This window comes from Camelus dromedarius, chromosome 12 (genome assembly GCF_036321535.1).
Source record: "Camelus dromedarius isolate mCamDro1 chromosome 12, mCamDro1.pat, whole genome shotgun sequence".
In the NCBI taxonomy this organism is placed as follows: Eukaryota; Metazoa; Chordata; class Mammalia; order Artiodactyla; family Camelidae; genus Camelus; species Camelus dromedarius.
The window spans coordinates 33,657,632-33,682,469 of NC_087447.1; the positions used below are offsets into that span (position 1 = coordinate 33,657,632).

Below are 24,838 nucleotides of genomic sequence, written 5' to 3' on the forward strand. Positions count from 1 at the left end.
CCATAATTGCTCAAAGTGAATGGAAAAGAAAGAGATAAGAAAGTAAATTATCACCCAGATCGATGACAGCAGCTTTCTGAAGACCCAAGGAGTATTTTCTCCGGTCTTACTTGTCAGCAGACATGAAGGAATAAAACTGCACACTCACCAGAAAATACTTGTAGGCAATCATTCATGTGCTAGACTTTCCTTGCCTACTTTTACACAAATACACACACACACTAAAAAAAATAACTTTGTCATGAGGTTCCAGCCCAAGTGAAGCATAAGAATGAGTTGAAAGTCCAGAGAGTGGGGAGCTGCCCTGTTAACAGTGTGAGTGGGAAGAAAAAGCACAGTGAATCAAATTGAAACAAGAAAGATCCTGGGGGAACGATTATCTGGAATCAGTGTGCTTTGATTCATCGTTATTTCCCACATTCTTTGATTACAGACTCCATCTTTAGAAGGCCAGATTTGGACAAGGCCAAGGCAAAATGAACGCTACGGACAACTGGCCCAACACAGACTGCTGAATATCTCTTGGCTGATCTAGTGATTTTTTTCTTGATTGAGTGAAGTGGGATGGAGGCGCTTTATGAGCACCAGTGATGGGAATTTTTCCTGCCTTCTAGAACTAAGCTGCTGATTTGTAACTGCTTCCCTGGCTTCATGTGAAAAAAAAAAAAGCCATCCCAACTGGGTTAATATTCGACTTGGTTTACTTTTTGTACACTGTTCATACTGTGTGATGTATGTTTATTTATTCAGTGTACACGTAGTGGGCAGTATCTCTAGCCCAGTTATCCCTGAGAATGCAGTAAACCTGGCAGATGCACCTCTGCATTCATTAACCTCGTTCATACAATGAATGAAATTCATTCATTAATCTATCAGGGAAGAAGGCTATTAAGCTAGTGTGAGAGTCTGATGAAGCTTGTGTTAGTAACAGCAAACATGAACTGAATGATTATCAGGAGCCAGATACAAAGTACATTACATACATTAACTCATTTAATCCCTATGACAATTAGATAAGGTTAGTAATATTCTCACCCCCACTTAAACAGATGAGGAAACTGAGGCACAGAGAGGATAAATAAGCTGTCTAAGGTTACCAACTTGTAGGCAGTAGACCTGGGCTATGAATCTAGACAGTCTGGCTTCAGAGCTGGTGCTTTTAGTCATTATGCTACTAAGTAAAGCAGCGCTAGGTGTGCAGAGTCAGGGAAGGGAGTTCTTTTGTCTGGTGCTGATAGTACAGGTGGTGCCCTGCTGGGTCCTGAAGGATGAGCAGGATTCAGCCCAGGAAGGTAGGTACATCCAGCATAAACACTTCCAGCCTCAAGTAATGCCCAGTGATCAGTGGAATAAATGAAAAGGGGGTTATTTTTCTACATAACAAAATGTCTGGGGCTAAGTGGTTTCTAGCATTGGTGCAGAGGCTCTATGAAGTCTGGGTTCCCGCCAGCATCCCTTTCTTTTCTCTTACTGGTCTACAGCAGGTCCAATTTCTGGGGCAGAAAGCTAGGGGAGCACAGGGTTGAGAGTTTTGGCTGGCATACCTTCCTCTTACCAGGAAGGGAAAACCTTTCCACATGTTCCATAGAGACTTCCTCTTACAAATAATTAGCCAGAACCAGGTCAGATGCCCACCTCTACACCAGGGTGAATGCTCACTTTCCCTGAGACCAAGGGATTTCCAGAATTCTGTTGGCAAAAATAAAAGAGTTTTGAGTAAGCAGCCAACAGGGTTTGGCAGAGGGAATCCAATGTGCAAAAACTTCACAGAAAACCAGAGCATGACAAAAACAAGGGGTGGGAAGAGGCTCAGTATGGCTGGAGACAAGCCTGACAGTTGGCAAGAGGTGGGTCTGGGAAGACGAGACACCAGAGCATGAAGGGCCATGCATGCCATCCTAAGGAGTTTATACTTTGTCATGTAGACAAAGGGAACTCAAAGGATTTGAGATGGCCAAGACCTGAGACAATCTGTTTAGAAAGATCATTCTGGCAGCTCAGTGATGAATATTTGGGGGGAATAAGAAAGATGAGAGGCAGGGAACTAGTTGGGAAGATGCTGCAGTGGTCCAGGTGAGAGATGGTGTCCTGAGCTCCTGCAGAGGTATGGCAATGGAGAGAGGTGGACCGCCATATTTAGGAGGCAGAATCAAAGACAATGATTGGATTTGAGAGTGAGGGCCCAAACAGCATGAGGAGTACTGCTGATGAACATTGTCTGCATTTTCACCAATGAAAACAGCGATCATGAAAAGACAAGATTGCTGAAACCAACCCTTGGGATTCAGGTTCACAATCATGACTTGGCAATTACTACAGAAGGAAATCCATTAGGTCCATTCATTTTTGGAAATTCCAATTTTTATTTCTATCTGTTATACATATACAGAGGTCACATCAAATATTTCCACAATAAGAAGCTGTGTGCCTTTGCCCCAACTCACCCCACTGCCCTCAAAAGAACACATTAGCTTCTCTAATGATACCATATTTTTTTTGTCTTGTATACATCCGTCTGTGAGCCTTCAATCCTCCTGCTTCAATGTGGACTGGTTACTCTCTAAGGCTGTGCATCACTTAGCTGTTTCTGCATAATAAATCATCTAAAGTTTAGTGGTTAAAAACAACAATCATTTATTTAGCTCACAATTCTGCAGGTTGGCATCTGGGGCTGAATTCAGCTGGATGGTCCTCCTGGTCTTGGCTGGAGTCCCTCAGGCATCTGCAGTTCATGTACCTCTGCCCAGGGAGGTGGTGGAGAGCTGGCATGCCTCATGATCTCTTATTCTCCAGAATGAAAGCCAAGACTTCATGGTGGAAATAAGAATCCAAAAGAGAGAAAAGGAAACATGCAAGGTGTCTTGAGGCTAGGACTGGAGCTGGCTCACCGTGACTCCTATCACATTTTATTGGCCAAACAAGTCACAAGGCCAACCCAGAATCAAGGAGAACAGAAATAGACTCCACATATTGATGGAAGAATCTGAAAAGTCACTCTGCAAAGATCATGGATACAGGAAGGTCACGAATTGGGGCTATCAACTCAATCAAGCATCCCACCAGTCTGGTGCATAGCTATGGTCCTGGGATCTCCTGTCACTTTGTTGTCTTTGGAGTTCTTGGTTTTTCATCCTGTATTGGATCCCCTGTACATCAGTCAGGCTTCAGAAACCACGCCAGTTATTTTAGACGCATGTGTGTGTCAGGGGTGGGGTGTGTGTGAAGGATGTGGCTTAGCTGGTGCTGGTATCTCTAAGGGGGCACAGTAAAGTTGCTTCTGTAAGTGATGGGAAACCGCACACTGGATTCAACTTTGCTCTGTCAGGGTGAAGGGTTGCCCATACGATACTCTCAGGAACGGCAAGTAGACAGGAAGCAAACCGGAAGGAGCAAGTCCCTTCTTCCTCCTCCAGTAACCCCTTCCCATTTGCAGACTTAACAGGGGGCCAGCTGGCCAAGGTGAAAGGGATTGTTAGAGTCTTGTCCTCAGCATCATAGAGCAGAGTATAGAAGTGTCAGTTTGCAGCTGAGGGACAGTAAGCTAATAACTGGGACACCTGTTTCCTGATTTCTACGTCTTCCTTATTTCCTGGAACTTCCTAAGGAAGACTGCATGTAAGGTAAACTTCTTCAGATCGTTCATGTCTGAAGTGCCCTTAGCCCACCACCACAGTTACAGTTTGGCTGAGGATGGCACTCCAGTATGAACATCATTTCCCCTCATTACTTTGAGGACATTGCTCCATTATCTTCTAGCATCTCCTGTGGCCACTATGTCTGATGCCATGTGCATTTCTGGACCTTTGTGTGTCACCTGTTTGCACTGTTGTAGTTTGATTATTTTCTCTGTGGAAGCTTTTAGGACTTTCTCTTCATGGCTGGTATGTTGAATTTCATAATGATTTCCCTTAGTTCTGTCTGTTCTTTTTAAAACTCATTCTGCAAAGTATTCAGTGGGTCTTTTCCATCTAGAAACTCATTTCAATTTTATTGAAATTTATTCAAGCCTTTGATAACTTCTTCACCTCCTTTTTTCTGTCTTCTCTTTCTCTGGAATTCCCACTAATCAATTGCAGAATCATCTAATTTTCTCATTATTGTTCTTTTACTGTCAATTGGGTAATCCCCCTGTGTTCAGGATGGTGCCCCCACCTTCAGCAGTGCCAAGTATTCCAAGATAAGAATACTGGTTATCTCCACAGAGTGTACCTCAACCATGGGACATGGAAGGGTATTCAGTTGATTGTGCCAGGCAGGAGCAAAGACACAAGAGTCTGTGTAATGCCTCTTAGACTTTCAGCCCATTCTTCTGTTCTCAGCTGCACCAGCACTCTGAATTTCAGATGTATTTGGTGCTTTCAATTTCTGAATCTCTACGGATTGAGAGAATGAACCAGCTTCCTTCAGTCCCCACTTCAGGCTTTGGTTTCCATTTTCTCTGGTCTGTTAAGCTGGTCTTTCTTGCCCACCTGCTTTTTATCTCTTGTGATCTAGCTTTGACTCTGTCAGCATCACTGAACAGGATCTTTATTAATAAGAGGCAACAGAGACATGATCACCTTAATTGGAAAAGATGGTAAACATGCTTCAGAGGTTGTGGTAGACTGTTGCAGTAACGAACCAAGATATCCATGACCTTGTGTAGTTCGCTCCCACACTGAAGCTGGGCTTGGCCACTGAATCTATGACCTGCCGATGGGATATTAGCAAATGTGAGTTCAAGCAGAGGCTAGGGCACTGGGTCTTATTCTCTGGCTGCTGGGAACCCTGAGCCCACCAGGTGGAGAAACAAAGCCAAGCCTCCTGGATGGTGAGACCACATGGAAGGAGAAGCCAAACCATCCAGCAGAGCCCAACCTTCAATCATACCAGCTCCCAGCTGATTGCAGATATGTGAGCTAGTTACTTTCAGCAGCAGATCCACCTGCAGGAGCCTAGCCCTAATCACTGACTCACACAGTTGTGAGCACATAAAATACTTGTTTTAGGACATTAATCTTGGGGTGATTTGTTATGCATGTGATAACTGATACAGTGGTGTGACACTGAAGCTTTCTCTTTTGTTCCCTTGGCATGTATAGCTCTTACACATCCAGGCTAGGCTGTTTTGTTCTAAGTGTCCTTGCAGGTTTAGACTTGTCTTTAGCCCTGTATTACCATTTTAGTGTGGTTTGGGGAATGAGTAAAATTACACGTATATGTCAGTTCCACCACATTTAACTGGAAGTTTCCATTCACTTCTACTTCATCAGCCCAACAGTATTTAGTGAGCACCTAGTAGGTTTGAGCAGCATTGGGCACTTGTAATGCAACTCTCACTTAATCTTTACAATAACACTGCATCAGGCGTTCGTTTCTTCCTTTAACAGTTGTGACCAAGACTTAGCAAGGTTAAGTGGCTTGCTAGAGGTTACATAAGTAGTAAGGAGCATTGTTAGGGTGTGTGCCCTCAGCTGAGCGTCGACAAAGCCCCAGTAGTTTTGACACACTAACAAAAAGGAACAACAGAGGCATGGACATCTTAACTGGGGAAGGGGGACCATCTGTCTCCAAGGGACTATCTTGGGTCTTTCTCTTTCTCTCCTCTGTATCTTCGGATCAAGGCTCTGCTAAGCACTGTTGTCAGCACTGCTTGCGGTCTCTTCTTATTGGGGGAAGATTGGTTGGTGTTACTTATAGGACATTTTCCCAGGGTAAATGGTAGTTTCTGATCGTGCTCCTCAGTGGTGAGTGGGGAGCTGAGCCCTGTGAGGCTCAATGTGGTTAACGGCTGTTGAATGGTTAAAACTCCAGGCATTGCTTGGGAAGTATTCCCAGAAGGCCACCAAATGACTTTTGTGCTCTGTGTACAGGAAATTAAGTGCCGAGAAAAGTGCATTTAATTTAGATCCATCTGGTTTGTGTTGCTTCTTTCCCTTCTTTTTTCTGCAGCAAAGAGACCTACTCAAAGATACTTGTGATTACTTTAACCTTCTAGGAAGACAGGGTTTTGTCAGCCCAGCATGCTGAAGAGCAGAGGGAAAAACTGCTCTAGTTTTAATTGTTAGTCATCTCAGAACAGAGCTCATCGTCCAGGGTGCCGGCTACCCGGGACACAGAATCTGGGAGGAAGGAAAGGGTGTCTGGTTGAGAACACTGGGTCTAAAAGAATGAGTGGTCCCTGCTGGAAAATGGTCTCTTCCAGTAACTTCGAGCCAGCATGTGAACCCCTGGAAGCTTTGATGAACACTGTCACTGGGTTCCAAGCACAGAAACCAAACCCATACATTCTGGATGTTCCATGTGGCCCCAACTTCTAGGTATTGGGTCATGAGTTTGGAATAACTAGTCGTAAATCTATAAACCATGTGGATTTATAATAAAAGACGTCTGCATCAAGGAATCCTATATGGCTGTTATTTAAAAATAAAAAGGTAGGTAATAATTTTCTTTTATTAAGCATTTAACCACACGCCAATTGCTATTCTAGGTGTTTTCCTAATTTTAAAAAATTTTTTCCTCCCAGTATAACCGTAGGAATATGTCCTGTTATCATTCTAGTGTTACAGATAAGTATACCAAGGCACAGGGAGGTTAGCTGGATAGCTGAACGTCTGTGGTTAACGGGTGATGGAGCTGGGTTTGAATCCAGGTGACCTGCCCTTGGAGCCCAGGGACCACCTTGGGTCTGGTCACATAGCCAGCTGGTATCACGGCTGCCTCTGGGGTGAAGGACTGAGGGCGAGTGGATGGAAGGCTTTCCCCTTCCACTTGACCAAAAGCTATACTGTTTGAGTTTTTCCCCTAAGCGTGTGCTACTTGTTTGCTTTAAATATATATTATGAGATGACTAACAGCATGCACATAAAGGAAAAGCAGGCACATTCCCCATTTTTACAACATAGCTTTGAGTTAGGACAAGGCACTAGCTATATTATGTCAATTGTAGGACTGTACTGAGGTACCAGGCAAGTGTAGGTCGGGAGCCAGGAACTAGAACAGAAGTCAGGAATCTGTGCACAGGAAGTGAATTATCTTCGGATAAACTACCCATAAACACCTGTGGGCAAGTGGGCAGGCTTAAAGCAAGCCCATGGGACAGAGCAGTGGGTTGGAAATCATGGCGGTAAATGCAAACTAAGAGTTCAGAGCCTGGGGGGCAAGGCAAGGGGACGATCAGCTAGAAGTGCGGGCACCTGGCAGCCAGAAGACCCAGAGGGACAAAAAGGGCAGATCAGGGTGAGATGTAAAGAGAAACAGATGTGAGGTCCTGGGAGGAAGAAAGCAAGCATCTACCTTGGCCAGGAAGCCACTTAAAGTTTCTGATACAGGGCCTTGAAGGCAGCTGAAGGTGAAGAGAGGGAGGAAGGGGAGGAGGGTGTACCTGGCTGAAGAGGGGGGCGTGGAGGCAGAGAGAGACAAGAGTAAGTCCTGCCATCTCCACACTGAAAACCGCTTTGAGTTCGGCGTAGCGCTTCTACATGTGTGATAATTTTGCAAGGTTTTCCTCTGAAATATGCACACGTTTGTGAGCATGCAGGCTTCGCTTTCATCTTAGCAAGAAGAGACATCTCTGAGGCATGGGGATGGGGTCTGAGCATTTGCAGTACGACGTCTGCCTTGCTCACCACTCTAACCCTGCACCTAGTACCAGGCAGTTCACACAGTAACAAATCACTCATTATTCACTTAATTAATGTTTGATGAATCTGTGAAATTTATGAATACCACTGGGAAAGTTCTGCTGTATCTTGTAATGATGTCAAACCCTTTTTGGGGGCTTCACTTAGCAATCTTCTTGATAACAACAGTTTTGACTGCCACCATTTGTTGAGCACTTAAATGTGCTAACCTTTTGTTTTAAGTAACAGGTGGCCCAACCCAAATTTTGCCTTAAAAGTCCAAGAACTGATCAGACTGAGTCAGGTAAGGTTTGATCAGGGGTCTGCCTTGGTTTCTCTGTGATTTGGCTCTGCCCTATTCCATGTGTTGGCTTTCATCAGGCCAGATTTTACCCTTGGATGCAATGCCTTCTGGCAGAAGCTGAGGACACACAATCCCTCATTCATATCCAGGAGGAGAGAGAAAGAGGAGAGAGAAGGAGAGAGAGAGACCACCTCCTACCATCAAACAGCATTTCTGGACTGACTCTGACAGAACCAAACTGAAGTAACGAGGAGAAAACCACATGTTGATGGGCATAGCCTAGGTAACGCATCCCTGAACCAATCCCTGAACCAGCAACAGGGCTGGGAATATCCTGAGTGAGTAGGTCCAGGATGGCCTATGCCTGGAGCTTGGGATGCAGGCCATCCTAACTAAATTGCATGGCTGCTTTCAAAAGGGGAGAGAGATGAGGCAAGTGGGAAGGGATAAATTTGGGAGTTTGAGATTTGCAACTGTTAGCCACTATATACAAAAAACAGACTTTAAAAACCAAGTGTCTTCTGTATAGCACATGGAACTATATTCAATATCTTGCAATAACCTTTAATGAAAAAGAATATGAAAATGAATATACATATGTATATGCATACTGGGACACTGTGCTGTACACCAGACATTGACACGTTGTAACTGACTGTACTTCAATTAAAAGAAAAAAGTGAGGGAAAGTGAAAAATGGATATTAAAGAGCCAAACGAAAGTCTATTCACTTAATCCTCACAACATCCTGTGAATTAGATCCCACAGAGAGAAGGGAAGAATGACCTCCAAGAAGTCAAGCAACTTACTCAAGATTCCAAGGCTAGTAGGTAGCAGTGTTGGGATCCAGACCCAGATCTGTCTCACTCCAAAGCCCACGCACCTGACCACTAGACTATCCTCCCCAAATCCTGAGACAGTGCATGACTCTCTCTGGTTGCCTCTAAGAGAAACCTGTTCTTGTGATCACCTCCGGCTGTGCTGGGGAGCTCCTCGGGCCCAGGATGAATTCTATCTAATAAGATGCAAGGACTCTCCAGAAAGCCTAGCTCATGAGATCAACTTCAGAGGCTGCCAGATTCCAGCCTCACTTTGGGGAGCAGCACACATCTACTTGGGCTCTGACCGAGAGGTTGCTGTAAACCCAGGGCACAGTCTCCGTCCTCCTCTCAGCGGTCATTTGTCAAGCAGTTACTGAGCATCTGCTCTCTGAGGACCCATCTGTCTGAACCAAAGTCTTTCATTTCGGTCTGTTCTTTTGTTTGTCACGCCTAGAAGCACTCTCCTCCTCCCTTGCATTGAACCTCCTGGATTAACGCTGGCAATTTTTTTCAGATCTGCACCCCACCTGTTTCTTTTCTTTAGCCAGAGCGTCCCTAGGATAGTAACTTGATTTATCTCTTCTGCAAATTTCAGTTAATTGACAATGGCGGCCTTAAGAAGGAGTCAGAGTCTAATTCTAGTCTCTGAGAGCAAGCACGTCATTATCAATTATGAATGTCTGCCATGGGAGGGGAGGTCGGAACTGCAGCCTGTCTAGTGGGTGTTTGATATTCCTGGACCCAGACACTCCCCAAGGCTTCATGTCTGGCAGTCACAGAACCAGTTGCCCCTATTGCTCGAGTTCTCTGTGGGTGAATTTTGTGAGCTAGCGTAATAGTGACAAGCTCTGGTCCTCTGCCTGCCTTCTCCATAGCTCTGAATGAGATTGAGCTGTTTACATGTTAGGTACCAGCATGAAGGAGAAGTCTGGAGAAAAAGACAAGCAAGAGTGAAAAGGCTGAGTATAGGCCCAAGAACTCTGATGTAGGATGTCTGGGCTGACTTCAGCTAAGTCTTAGCTCATTCTGTGCCCTCGAGCAAGTCTCTGCCCTTCCAAAGGCCTCAGTTTCCCCATGTAACGTTACACAACATTAGGGATTCTCAGTAGGAATAAAGCCACCTCCTGGAGGGGGGGGGGATCTGGACTTCTATAGGGGCATTTTTCAGTGTCATAATAATTAGAGGCTGCTTCCAGAATTTACCGGGCAGGGGACAAGAACGTTAGATACCCTATAGTATCCAGGACAGTTCCTCATGAAGAACTGTCCCACACCCAACACAAATGTCACACGTCCTACTGGGTAGACGAAGAACTTGTTCATTGTTATCTGACTCTGGAATCTACCTCTGCTTTAAATATGAACACTGTTTTTTTGTACATCCAGTATACATTGAATTTTTGAAAAATGGAAATTACCATGGAAATCAAGGGTCAAGTACATCTTTTAAAAATAGTTGTGATTTCTGAAACTAATACAGTACGATAAGTCAACTATATTTCAATAAAAGAAAAAATAGCTGTGACTTACATACTATAAAATTTACTAATTTTTAAAGTGTTATCAGTTCGGGTAGGGTTCTAATCAATTCAGTGATGCGGCAAAATTGGTAAGTTGGGCAACCATCACCACAATGCAGTTTCAAAACAATTCCATTCTCCTAAAGTGTTCCCTTGGGTCTGTTTGCGGTCAGTTCTCATGCCCACCCCCAGCCCTAGGCAACCACTGATCTGTTTACTGTCTCTATAGATTTGTCTTTTCTAGAATTTCACATCAATAGACTCATACAATATATAGTCTTCTGACTTAGCATCGTATTTCTTGAGGTTCACCCACACTATGCCATAAATTATTAGTTTATTTCTTTTTATTGCTGGACAGTATTCCATCACATTACCACACTTAAAATCCATCACCGGTTGATGGACATTTGGATTGTTTCCATGTTTCCGTTACTACAAATAATGCTACTGTGAATATTCCTTACATCTCTTTGCATGGACATATGTTTTGCATTTTTCCTGGGCATAAACTTAGGAGAGGACTTTGCTAGGTTATTTTATTCTTATTAATTTTTAATTAAGAGTTGTTGAAATTCTTTTGGAACTCATTTTGGAAAATCGACACTGCTCATGGTATCTGAGTCACAGGTACAATACTCCCGTATCTATGAGCATTTGGCGATTTGACAGTCATATACATCAAGTCCTATATATGATTTTGTGTATAGGTACAGGCTTCTGACTTCTTCATTATGTCTCCAGCTGGGCTCTACCCAGACATTTCTATATTCAATTAGAATATAGAATATATTCCATATTCAACTCAATATAGATAACTTTATATATTACCTTTAATGAAATTAATTTCTTCACTATAATAAGGATATAATAATTTCTAGAAATCGCATATACAGGTGACATATTATTTATAAGTTTCATTTCAGGAGAGTAAAGAGGGTATCAAAATTTTTTTTTTTTATAGAAAGAGGGTCTCAGGACAGATTGGGAAGGACTGGTGATTTTAAGGGCGCTGATACCTGTGAGTTTTAAATTCTGTGCTCAGAGAGGCTTAATTAGAAGGGCAACTGGTAATCCAGATTTGAACCAAAGAGCAAATCTAAGCAGTTGTCTTGCACCAGTTGCTCTGATCATCAGATTGTGGCCTAGATTCAGATTCAGGCCAGAATCTGAGAGACTGAGAGGGATGAACAAACCCCAGAGAACCATCATGAAAATTACCAGAAGACCTTCAGATTCTATCACTCAGCCGGAGTTTCAGAGTGAATCACAGACTCAGGCTGACCCCGCCGGCCCCGCCCTGAGAAACCCACAACCACATCTAGCCCCACTCTACAAATGCACAAAGGGAGGTCTGGATAAGGGGTTGGGGAGTGGGGAGACAGACCACCCATATGGCCAGCTCAGGTCGGGAGCCTGGGAGCCAGATAATGAGAGGCCCCTTCAATTAGACATTATTCAGTCATTTAGAGCAGGGTCCGAGCCATGCAGGGAAAGGCTGAGATGGAGAACACAGAGGAGAGTAAGACCAGAGAACATGTCCAAGCCGCTCTGGCCCAGACTTGCCTCCCGTCCAATTAACCTGACCAACCTTCCCAGCTCAGAAGGCAGCACTTACCTGTTGTTACTCCAGCAATGGCGTTTGGAAGGTCTCACCACCTGGGCCCACTTAAGTGGTTTATCGAAGTACACCTGTGTTACTTTACCTCCATGGAGTTCTGGAACACAAAACGATCTCTATCCCTGTACGTTTATCGCTGCGTTTTGGCCCTCCTTGCAGGGACTGGAGACAGTAGATTTGTCCTTTGACCTGGCTCTGCGGTCGGTCAGGCTCTTCCCACTGTCCTGGCTACCTCGCCAGTTAAAGAAGAGAGGGACATCCGTGAGAGCAGTAAATCCGACCCTGGGGAATAAAGGCCATGCAGGAAGGTAGCCCAAGCGTGACCCTGGGACCCTGTCTCCACCGCTCGTAAGTCTGGTAGACAAAAAAATCCCAAGGTTGGGCTCAGCAACCCCACTCCCAACCCCGCCCGGGGGCCCTCACGGAGGGGTGGGGACCCTGTGTGCTGGGCTGAGATTTTGACACCCCTGGTAAGGTTATCATTCATCTCTGGTTTTGGGGTTTTGGAAATTAAACACAGACCTTGTCAGTTCGCTCACACAAGTGCTAGCTGTCTGCGAAGGAAGCACGGATCTGAAGGAGACCTGACGGCTGGCGGGCGCTCCCAGCACGCGGTTGCGGCTGCGCAGAAACGCAACAGGAAGCTGGGCTGGACTGCAGCCTCCCCTCACCTGTAGGGCCGCCCACGTGCTGGAAGTCCAGGTGCCCGTATGGAGCCTGGCAGTTTCTGCACATGTCTGGGTACCAACCTCCCATTTATCCATGGCAGGGTCCAAAGCTGCACTGAGAGGTTTCTCAGTTATAAGCTGACATTTAGATCTTTCTCTGCAGCCTCTGTTGGGTCTGGGGGTTGGCCTGGGCCCCGCCTGACAGTAGCATAAAAGCTGGGCCTCCAGCGTGGGCTGAAGAGGAGGCTGCGGAGAGGCCAGCACCTGCAGCCCAGGCTGTGACGTCAGGGCTGCCCGTGGCAAAGGCGGGGCAACACAATTCACATCTCCTACCGCTCCAGCATTCCCAGAATCATTTTCCTGTGTTTCTGATGGAGGAATCACTGGCTGTGGAACAATTACTATGTTGCAAACAAAGCATTATGGCTGGAGGCGAGAGGAAAAAATAGCAGACACTTTTAAATCTGCTTTCCTTAGGGCTTCTGTAGCAAACTTCCCAGGTGCAGAGCAACTTGAAGCTCTTAGAGCCCTCCGGGCAGCTGCTGGATTACAGATAACTTGCAAAGGAAAAGGAAGAAAGAACAGTCAGCCTACTTTAGATAAGAGGCACACAACTAGCCCCAGGAAGTGGGGAACGGGTGCACTTGCAAGCCAACAGCGGCGGTGTCTGCCTGAGCATCAAGAAAGCTGAATTCAAGGCTTTAAAAAAAAATGAAACTATCATACCCCCTGCTTTTAAGAACTAGAGCAAGAAGGGATAAGGTTATTTTTAACTCAGTTACTTGCTCACTGCTGATGACGCAGGCACTTTTGTTGCACCCAGGTGGTTGTATAGAGAAAGCTGTGCAGGCTGGAAAGAGTTTAGGACACAGGTGAAGTGGTCTGCATTTTCATCTGACCCTCTCAATTTCCTATCTTTGTGACCTTCCTGTCCTCAGTTTCTCATCTCAAGCTTAATAGGGCTGTTGCGAGGATTAAATGAGATCCATGGGAAATGCTTATAACAGGACCAGGCATATGACAAGCATCCCATTAAGCATTAGCAGTTATTAAGCATTTAACCACCAGTTTGAATATGCAGCAGCTAATTTGTGAATGAGCTAATGTTTATGATCGAGCAGTGGGATTGTGTCACAGTGCACGGGCTAAGTCGCCCATCCCTTCAGTGGGCACTCATGTGGACAGGGTCATCCTTTTCCTGTAGGGCCTAGCTCCATTCCAAGATGGACTTCTCTTCCATAAAATGTTAAACTGGGCAAGATCCAAACAAATCCTTTTGTCCAGACCATTTAGTTTTTCAAGTATACAACTCAGTGGTTTTTAGTATATTTTCAGAGTTGATCAATCATCACCGTAATCTAATTTTGAATCATATTCATCACCCCAACCCACAAAAATGGTACCCAAGAGTGGTCATTTCCCATTTCCTCCCTGCCGTCCCCCAGCCTTAGGCAACTACTACTCTCTATAGATTTGCCCATTCATCATTAGTCAATGGGCATTTGATTGTTTCCACTTTTTTGGCTATTATGAATAATGCTGCTGTGAATATTCATGTTGCCAAACATAGCCTCCATATCCTGCTTATCTAATTGAGACCCGAGGACAGAGTTTTGAATGGAGTAGAAAAGACAGCTGTATTTCTTTGCCAGGCAAAGGAGGTCACAGTGGGATAATGCCTCCAAGACTGTGAGCCTGCTAGGGAGAGAAGGAAGGGGGTTTTATAGCAAAAGTTCAAGCAGTCAAGGGGCAGAGCTCGTTTCCAGAGAGATCGAATACAGGATAACAAATTGTTGCAAAGTTGTTCTTATTTTTGCAGACCCAGTGGTTGCCTTGCCTTTGCTGGGTATGACGTTCACCTCTGGCTTTGGGACTCTTAATGTTCTTGTACATAGAACAAAGGATGCATAGGAAGGAGCTCCATGGAAAAGCTCTAGAGAAAAACGTATGCAGTTTAAAGTCAGGTTGATAAATGCTTTTACTCTTTTAAGCAGGCTGAGGCCTGCAGCTCAAACAACAGATCTAAGAAAACCACAAGAGGTCAAAAACAACTGCAGATATGCACGGTTGGGGGGAGTTATGAACAACAAGATGTATAAAACACCCAACTGCTGTTCCTGGGGTGTTGGGGTCAAGAGCAGGGCACTGGGGTCATGAGGAGGGCACTGAGCATCATATGATCCCTGCACACAGCACTACGAGGGCGCTGGGCGGACGACCCAAGCCTTTCTCCTCTCCAGCCCAACCCTCAGCAAGAGCATGAGAAAAACCCGTTAAACCACTATACAGTTAAGCAGTTACAAACACCATTGCAGATATCAGGTGGTCACCAATGATGACAGTAGGGTCCTGCTTGGTTACAATTATGTACAAGTTTCTGTGTAAACGTTTTCATTTCTGAAGGTTTCATTCATGAAGGTTTTCGCTTCAACTATTTCATTGAAACCAACAAGGAAACTAAGACCCAGTGAAGGTAGGATTTGCTCCAAATTACACTGCTAATAAGTGTCAGAAAAATTTTTTTCTTTTAAAACAGTTTAATTTTGTACAACCTGAAATCAATATAACTTGAAGACCAAAGAGGGTCTCTAGTCATGTTAAAAAATCAGAGTCTGAAACCCAATTTATATTTGTCCTGAAATGGAATCAAACTTTAATTTGAGGTGAATAAAGATAAGAACAAATCCCATTTCTTGAGCAATTAGTCTGGGTCAGGCACTGCATAACATGCTTTCTCTAATTCTCAAAGCCACATCGTAAATAGGTGCTATTATTATCCTTCTTTTAAAGATGAGGAAATTGATGCTCAGCAAGTTTTTTAAGTAACATGTCCAAAATCACACAGTTAATAAGAGGCAGATCTGGGTTTTAAACCCAGGGCTCTCACTCTTCTTGTAGAATGTCCTATTAAAAAAACTAACAATTATGGCTAAAACCCTAATAAGGGGCTTCTAAGAACCCACTGATGACTTGAACTGGACCCCAACTGTCATGCCCACTCCTTGTCACATGTGTTGGTAATTTCTCTTGGTGGGGTTGTGTTGATTTGTGGTGGTAAGAACCCAGACACCACAAGCATCTGGGATGCAATGAAGTCCTGATTCTCTTCCCTTAAATCCAATTTTCCACTTGGTTTGGCTAGGGCAGGAGGATGTCAAATTCCGTGGCAGAGGTCAGTCCTATAAAGAGTTTGTCTCTATCTACATAATTCATTAGAATGTTTCGCGAGGGGAAAATCCATCTTCACTGACATTAGCCTTGGGATGCAGAGAAGAGATCCCATGCTTAGATTTCAGTGTTAGCCACACACACAGGTTTAGATCTGCAGTTTCAATCAGGCATATTTATTTACATGTGGAAATTCCCGGTGGGGAAGCTGAAGAACACAACTTAGGAGTGGTCCCCAAGTGGGAAATTGAACAGTACACTGAGCTCCTTTTATTTCCATTTAATTTACCATCGGTATCATTACCATGATTTTGTTAATCATTTCACTAGCAATGATGTAACTTGGGACGGAGGTAATTGCAGCCAAATGGGGAGGATGCGTATCTGCAGTATTGAGTTAGCAAAGGCGTTCATTCACCTTTTTAGGGGTGGGTATTAGTTCTTTCCTTTATTCATGGAGCAGAGAGCTGCCTTGAAATGCTGAAGATACTAAGAGCTCCCTGCAGCTTATTGAACTCTATACTTGGTTGAAGAGAGGTTCCTGTAATTTTCAGCTCAGTGCTGCCTAAAAGTGTATCACGCTGCACAGGGAAGTGGCTACCTGAGACTCTCAGAAGTCCTTATGAAACAGGCCATGCCTGCCCCATGCTGAGAGCAATATGGAGTAAATCATCATGATTTTGCAATCAGAGACCTGATTCTACTATTTGATAGCTGTGTGGCTTTGGGCAAGTTACTTATGCTCTCTGAGTCTCTATTTTCTTATTTATTCAAAAGAAGGTAATACTATTTATCTCATAGATTGTTAGGTAGGAAATGAGGGAAGATGGATATAAGACTCAGGGCATTCCTTGGCCCATAATAAGGGTTGATTAAATGCTCCTTCTGTCCTGAAAACCTGCTGGTGCAGAGGACTTTTCTGCTGAGTCTCAGGATTTTTTGGGAGCCAAGGGCAAGAAAAGTTTTGAGGAATGACTAAAGGGAATTATCTTTGGGCCAGTAAGGATAAAGAGGGAGGGGCTATACACGTGTTTGTGAGGGGACTCGGTCTCCAGACTCCAGGGATCGTCTATGTTTGAGAGCTGGAGTCCTCGTGTGAGCCAGCCCTGGCTCCCTCTGCCCTTCACCCTGGGCCTCTCCCCTCACCGCTGCCTCATTACCCTCACTGCTTCCTCTATTTCCTCTGATGTGCTAGACATCCCTCCTCAAGTTCTTTCTACAGCTGCTCCTTCTGGCTGGTCTTCTCCCCTCCCCTCCCCTCCTTCACTTGGCTGAAGCCTCCTCATCCCCTTGGTCTTGACTTCTGTCATTTTCTTTGTCACATCCTCACTGGACAAGCCCCTGACAGGCTCTCACAGATCACCCTGTGCTTCTCTTCCCAGCAGAGATTGGTTTACAGCTAAAAGGGCTTCTGTTTGTGTGGAATATTTCAATTTAAAGTATCACCAAACAGTTCCTTGAAACCTGGGTCTGGGAGTATTTGGCTTATACCATCTCCCTTAGAGGTGTCACTTATTGAATGACTAAGTTCAACACTGGGGACGATGAAGAGGGGTCTTTGATGTTGATTGCTGAACTCTCACAGTCTTGGCTTAAGACTTTCAAGTTAAGGCAGGAAGACAAAAGTATTAACAGTAATGGACACGGTGTGCTTTCTCTCTGCCAGGAGGTTTTCTAAGTACTTCTGTGCACTACCGTATTCAGTCTTCACAACCACCTCATTATTACTGTCATTCCCATTGTAAAGATGAGGAAACTGAGGCATAAAGATCTTTCTCAGGTAATTAGTGGCAGAGCCATGACTTGGACCTCCACAGTCTGGCTCCAGAATGCGTGATCTTCACCACTACATTATACTGCTCCACACACATTTCTTCTGCCTTAGAATACTCTCTCCATCTCCAGTTCTCCCCTTCTGACCACAGTCACACATGTTTTGGGCCTCAGATTCTGGGTGAAATAGTACTTGCTCAGGGGGACCTTCTCAAGCCCTGGTTGTCAACACTCATAGCATCCTGAATTGTATATCCACAAGTCCTGACTGGTTATTTCTTTCCCAGTGGCAGGGCACATCTGATTTCTCTCTGGACTTTCTGTAGCAACTATCACGAGTCTCAGCACATAGTAGATGCTCAAATACTGGTGGTCAAAATGGAATGCTCCAGTGTCCTCAGAAGCCAGCTGTTAATAATACCCGTGTTTGGTGATACATCATTGCACATAAAATAGGTATAAATTTGACCCAGCTATTGCACACTAGGGGATTTACCCCAAGGAGCTAATCAGGCAAGTACAAAATAACGTGGGTGTCAGGATTGCTGACAATGGCAAAAAATGAAGGACATGCTCAGAAGGTGATCAATGAGGGACAAGTTAAATAAACTTTATGTTTATCCCGTCCAGCCACTGAAAAGGATAATATACAGATTTACAAGTGATGATGTAGAACCTTCTCCTTACTATATTGGTGAATGTTAAAAAAAAAAAGAGCAGAAGATTAATAACTCACTATGCTGAGAGCTTACTGTCAGGCATGATGCTAAAAACCCTTTTACAAACATCAGCTCATTCAATCCTCACAACAGTCCTATGGAATAGGTTTGTTCTGTTATGATCCCTGATTTATAAAGAAGTAAACTGAAGAGTAAGTGGTGAAGCCAGATTTCAGCCCATGGTTATCTTCAGAGCCTGCAATCTATATTTTACCGTCTCTGTGATCCTATGATGTAATACTGCATAAACATTATGACAGAGGCTGCCTGATACCCCTGGACATCCATCCATTTCTCCCTTCTTTCCTGGCTATAGGATTTCTTGCTGGGCACATGACTGCCAGAATAAGGACTACATTTCCCAGCGTCCCCTGCAGCTGGGTATTGCCATGTAACTTAGTTCTGGCCAATGGGATATAAGCAGAAATATTATGTACTCCTTTGGCATTTCTCTCAAGCTCTCTTTCTCTCTTTTGTTCCTTCCTTCTTCTGCTTTCTGGGTTGCAAATGCTGTCCTTTGGACCATGAGGTGGAGGCCACAGACAATACAGTGATGAGATAGAACAAGCCTGGATAACTGACACCATGGAGAACCTTGCCAGTCCTGAACCCCCACCCAGACTTCCACGGGAGAAAGAAATGAGCTGCTGTCACCTTTACATCCTCGTCATTCTGGTTGTCTGTTATTTGTAGCCAAACATAAGCTAACACATGCACGTGGGTGTGCACATGCATAGAACAGTTCTTGCAAGCATGTTCATCATCATGTTCACAGCGGTTGCCTTAGGATGGTGGAATTTGTAATGATTCTTACATTATCTTCATAATTCTCTGGGTACATGGGCCACTTCTTACAAAAGCAATACCTCAAGATAAAAATATAGCATTAATACCCTCTACCTCCTACCCTCCAGTTTCAGTTCAGTGACTGAATTCTCACCTGCCCTCAGCCCATCCGCAGTGCTATGACCCAGGATGACAGCTCACTGTGACTCTGGATGACAGCTCTCCGGGGTGTACTTCTTATTTATTTATTTATATTTTCATTTATTTTTAAACAATTTTTTATTGAGTTATAGTCATTTTACAATGTTGTGTCAAATTCCAGTGTAGAGCACAATTTTTCAGTTATACATGCACATATATTCATTGTCATTTTTTTTTTTTTTTGCTGTGAGCTACCACAAGATCTTGTATATATTTCCTTGTGCTATGCAGTATAATCTTGTTTATCTATTCTACATTTTGAAATCCCAGTCTGTCCCTTCCCACTCCCCTTCCCCTTGGCAACCACAAGTTTGTATTCTATGTCTATGAGTCTGTTTCTGTTTTGTATTTATTTATTTATTTATTTTTAGATTCCACATATGAGCAATCTCATATGGTATTTTTCTTTCTCTTTTTGGGCTTACTTCACTTAGAATGACATTCTCCAGGAACATTCATGTTGCTGCAAATGGTGTTACATTGTCATTTTTTATGACTGAATAGTATTCTGTTGTATAAATACACCACATCTTCTTTATCCAGTCATCTGTTGATGGACATTTAGGCTGCTTCCATGTCTTGGCTATTGTAAACAGTGCTGCTATGAACACTGGGCAGGGGTGCACTTCTGACTTGCCTGCGTTGAGGCTCAATCTTTCATCTACTGTACACCACCATGTTAGGTGTGGGTTAGAAGGATTAGCTCCATGCTCTCCTCCTCTCCAGGAGGGAAATAAAACCAGAAAATCAAACTACTTAATGCCTCCAGAGAGAAAACAGGTGGAAATACACCTGCAGTTCATATATTTATTCAATAAATATCGATGGTGGGCCTATCTATTCCTAGCTCTGCTCTAGGTATGAGGCTACAGTAGTAAACAAGGAGTCTTTGCTCTCATGAAACACAGCCTAGAGAAAGGGACAAACACCACCAGCAGGATTTAAAGGCCTCTGGGTTACCCTACCTTGCCGAGCTGGTCAGTTCCACTTCCCAGAAGATCTAAATGTCTCACTGCCTCATTCATTCACTTGACAAACATTTTCTGCGTGCCCAGAAGCACCAGGCTGTAAACCGGGAATTTAAAGGCCAGCGGGATAATCTGTTCTCAAGATTCAGCCAGTCTGATGGGAGTGGCAGCACTGTAAACGGCTGCAGAGTCAGGACTCAGACCTCCCACAAGCCTCTGTCCTAAGATCAAACAGAGCGCCCAACCCTGCCTGCATGAGGGGTGCTCAGGAGGCTTTGGGGCCACAAGCGCTGAGCTAAGTCCCGAGGACGAATGGAAACTGCCCGGCTATGTCTCAGGCCCAGTGGAAATGATTCTTTCTGAAGTGCAGGCATCAGCAGCAGTGAAATCCCTGGGGGCCCATAATCTCTCAGGTACACCAGAGGTCTCAGCTAAAGTTGAAAAATGGGATTCAGTTGTCCACAGGATAAACGGATGAGTTGGGTTTCCTAATCCTGAAACGCGGCTGGACCTGAGGGGGATGGAGGGGGCTGGGGAAAAGAGGGGGTGTCTGATCAGCTCTTGGTCCCCAGCCTGGTCCCACAGCTGGAAGAGTTGTCTTCATGAGGGGCTGTGTGAGTCCTGGGTACACGAGCATCCTGCTGAAGGGACAAGCAGTGACCCTGTTGGTGGGAGGAGGAGGGCAGTTTGGCACTATCTGTTAAAATGTAAAACCTCCAATACCAGGACTCAGTGGTTCTCTTTCTCAATACGTTCCTTAGAGATGCACCCACACCTGCCTATGAGAAGACATGTAAAGAATGTCGACTCTTTGTCATCTGTTGATTATTTGTCATCACTAAAAAAAACAAGCCAAACAACAAAATGGAAGGAGAGGAAGCCACTTAAATGCCAGTCTACAAATAAACCTCATCTGTTCTCTGTGATGCAGGAATATGCAAAAATTAAGAAGAGTGTGGTGGAGATATGTACTGACATGGAAAAATCCGTAACACATACCCACGAGTGAAAAAGGGGCAAGCTGTGGACCTGTACAGAGCATGATACCATCAGAGGAAAGAGTAATCAATCGTTCCCATAGAAACTGTATAGCAGAGAGCCTGGAAACATAAACGCCAAAGTGACAACATACATTAGTTCCAGGAAAGGGAGAGAAGAATTGATGTTGGGGAGCCTTATCTTCACTGCTTTGATTTGTTTAGAAGGGCGACCTAGTCAACACGGTCACAAAGTCACACATTAACTCGTGTAATCTTAAAGATAGTTTCTTTTTCAAGTATTAAAATATAGTAGAAGTTGGTGGCGGGTAGACTCCCCTTTTCCAAACCTCCAAGGAGCAGAATTCCTATGCCACAGATCACAGCACCATCCCAAACCAGTCCACTCCCCCAGCACGTCCCACGCCTGGCTCTGCACTGAAACAGCCCTCTGCCTCCCCGACGGTCTCAGAGGCCAGGCACCTAGCTTCTCCCTTCAAAGATTCCATGAGAGCTGTTTAATGGCACTTTGACATTTGTTCACCCCGAGCTAGCTGCAAGGCGATTCTATGATTACAGTGGTGGTTTTTCTTGGTTTTGTTTAAAAAAATTTTTTTTCGATAAAGAGAAAAGTTGAACATGTAATGTAAACATTCAACCTGGTGTCAAAACATTTCCACCCAAAGACTTTGGAAATTGATTTTTGCAGTGAGCAGCTGGGAAACAAGAGTTAGAAGTTCCTCGTGTTTCATTCTATTCGTTGGCAAGAGGTGGTGCGGGTGTCCATTTAGAGCAGCAGTTCTCCAAGTATGGTCCTCAGACCAGCAGCTTCTCCATCACCTGGGAACCAGTTAGATCTGCTCGTGCTCAGGCCCCACTCAGACCCACAAAATCAGAAACTGTGAGGGCAAGGCCTAACCATTGGAAGGTTAACAAGCCCACCATGTGACTCATGTGCACACTCAAGTGTGAGTACCTGATTTTCTTGGAGAAATAGGAATTGCCTCTGGGAAAGCTGTACATCTACAAAGTGCCAGCCTGCACAAAATTCTGTTGACGTTTCTACCCTCCTTCAGATCTCAGCTGAATCATCACTTTCTCAGGAAACATGTGCTAGTTCTATGCTTCCATAAACCTCGGAACACAGGCATATTTTACATTTATTTATGTGCTCATTTGATTAATACTTGTCAGGGGACAAGATATAGCTCAGTGGTAGAGAGCATGCCTAGCATGCAAGAGGTCCTGGGTTCAATCCCCACTACCTCCATGAAAGTAAATAAAGTGCTTAATATTTGTCCCCCCTCCCTTACCACCACACACCGTAATCTGCTTGAACAGACTACGGGGCTAGCACTCAAGACATATTTGTGAATGAATGAATGAATGAACAAACAGATCCTTCATAGAGAGTTTTTTCCTGACTTTTCAACACATTTCCCACAAGTCCACAATGAAGCTTTCTTTATCAAGATCATCCCTATTTTCCCAGACTTGAGATCCTGGTACCTTTTAAACTTGTCACATTCATTCATCTCCAGGTACCAGCCAGCTGCCATTTCCTGTGGATTCTTCCACCGGAAGGTTTCCTGGGCCTGAGTGGCAACCCCACTGCCCCTGGCCGAGCTCATCAGCAGTCACAGGTAAGGCGAGCAGTCTCTCAGTTAGCTCCAACTCCCTCAGATCACTCTATTAATTTCATTTAACGACTGTGTTCATTACAATGATAGACCACAATTATTAGTATCTGATTAGCATTTTAGAGTTTCCAAAGTGGAAACTAGAGTTTCCAAAGTAAAAATCAAATCTATTTACTTTGGTTAAAATATTAGCCACCATGTATTGGTAACTAATGTGCCAGGCACTGTAGTGATTCCTTTGAGTTTGAAGGAGATATTTATTATTTATTCTATGTTTTCATGGAGGATAAAGCTAGGGTTGGAAGGGCCTAAGTAATTGGTGCACAATTACTCGGCTCCTTAGTGGAGGGGCAGGATTTGGCCACTGGTTCTGGCTGATTCTGTGACCTACTCTCTGTGCGCTAATGCTCTCCACTTGTCCTTTATCCACAGTCCCTCAAACTGCAAGAACTCAGGTATCTGGACTCCACCCCTGGCACTTCCTTGTTACTCCTCCATGTCACTCCTGCTCAAAGCCATGCAAACGACGGTAAGTGGGTATACTGGAGAAGATGAGCTCTGGGCACAGACTTGGGTTCAAATCCAAGATGTATGATCCACGGCAAATAGTTTATCCTCTCTGAACCTCAGTTTCTTTTTCTGTAAAGTAAGGAAAGTTAAAACTATGACCTCACAGGGTTGCTTTAAGAACCAAATGAGACAGTGCAATTACCAGCGTACTCAGCATAAGCTAACCATTACCATGTCTACTTCTACATCTTTTTACATCAAATCTGAACTCAATCCACCTGTTAAGGCTGCATGTAATCGGGCTCCTCTTTTCCTCTCTAACTGCATTTCTCTTTATTCTGAAAAGACTTACCTTTTTGTTCTCTGAGTACATATCAATCATTGCCATTGCTCTATTTCCAATTATAAAAAAAGATGGATGCTCTTTGAAAAATAAAATCAAACAACACACAAAACTACAGAGAAAAGAAAAAACATTTTCCTGATTCCCACCCCCACCAAAAACTAACCACTGTAAAACAGCATTTCTTCTGTGTGTGTATGTTTGTGTGTCACTGTACCTAGATTATATTCTGAAATATGATTTCTTTCACTTAACAATATTGAAATACATATTTTCATGTCAGTAAATATAGATCATATCATCATTTATAACAGCTACATAGTATAGTTTAACATATAGTATGGTCTACTGATGGACTGTATTGGTTAACTACTGCTGCATAACAAAGCACCCCTAAACTCAATGGCTTAAAACAACTTTAAGAAATATGCATAGTCTATATAAATTATAGATATTCTATACAAATTCCATATATACATATCACATGTCTACAGGTTGGCTAGAGTTTGGCTGACCTAGCCTGGCCTCTGCTGGGCAGTTCTGCTTCGGTTTATAGCTGCTCAATCTATAGACTGGCAAGGATGGCTTTTCTCCATGTGTCTCTCATGCTTTCTGGGGCCAAAGAGACAACTGAGGCATGTTATGGAGAATACAAAAACACAAGAGGGAAAGCATAAACACCTGAAGTCTGTTAAAGTTTAGGCTTGCTGTCGCTTCTGTCCACATACCATTGACCAATGCACACCACATGACCAAGTCCAAAGTCAAGGGATGGGGAAATGGACTTTACTTATGAAGAAGACATGCGCAGACTGAGGTGAAGAATTAAGACCAACTATTCAATTTATTTCATAGACAATCAGTTTTGATTCCAATTTGTTATTATTATGGGCCATTTTTAACCTCTTTGAACATACTCTTTTGTTTACTTGTCCAATTTTATCTTCTTTTGATAAATTTCTAAAGTCAAATTGCTATGTGATACAGATGGCCAACAGGAAAATAAAAAGATGCTCAGTATCACTAATTATCAGAGAAAAGCAAATCAAAATTACAATGTGGTATCACCTCACACTGGTCAGGATGGCCATCATTAAAAATTTCACTAATGATAAATGTTGGGAAGGTGTGGAAAAAAAGGAACCTTCCTACACTATTGGTGGAAATGCAATTTGGTGCAGCCACTATGGAAAACAGAATGGAGATTCATTAAAAATC

The 24,838-nt window shown here is 43.8% G+C and overlaps 1 protein-coding gene across 1 annotated transcript in view; it reads right to left on the minus strand.

Moving 5' to 3' along the window:
- Positions 1-2,222: 2,222 nt before the first annotated feature.
- The window catches only part of PRMT3 (protein arginine methyltransferase 3), a 146,828-nt gene continuing 124,212 nt past the window's right edge, over positions 2,223-24,838 (minus strand). Inside the window, exons 17-18 of the transcript XR_010383378.1 lie at positions 11,865-12,095; positions 2,223-4,689 (exon numbers count right to left, since the gene is read on the minus strand). The gene's annotated coding sequence lies outside the window, so the exon portion shown is untranslated. The remainder of the gene's footprint in view (positions 4,690-11,864; positions 12,096-24,838) is intronic.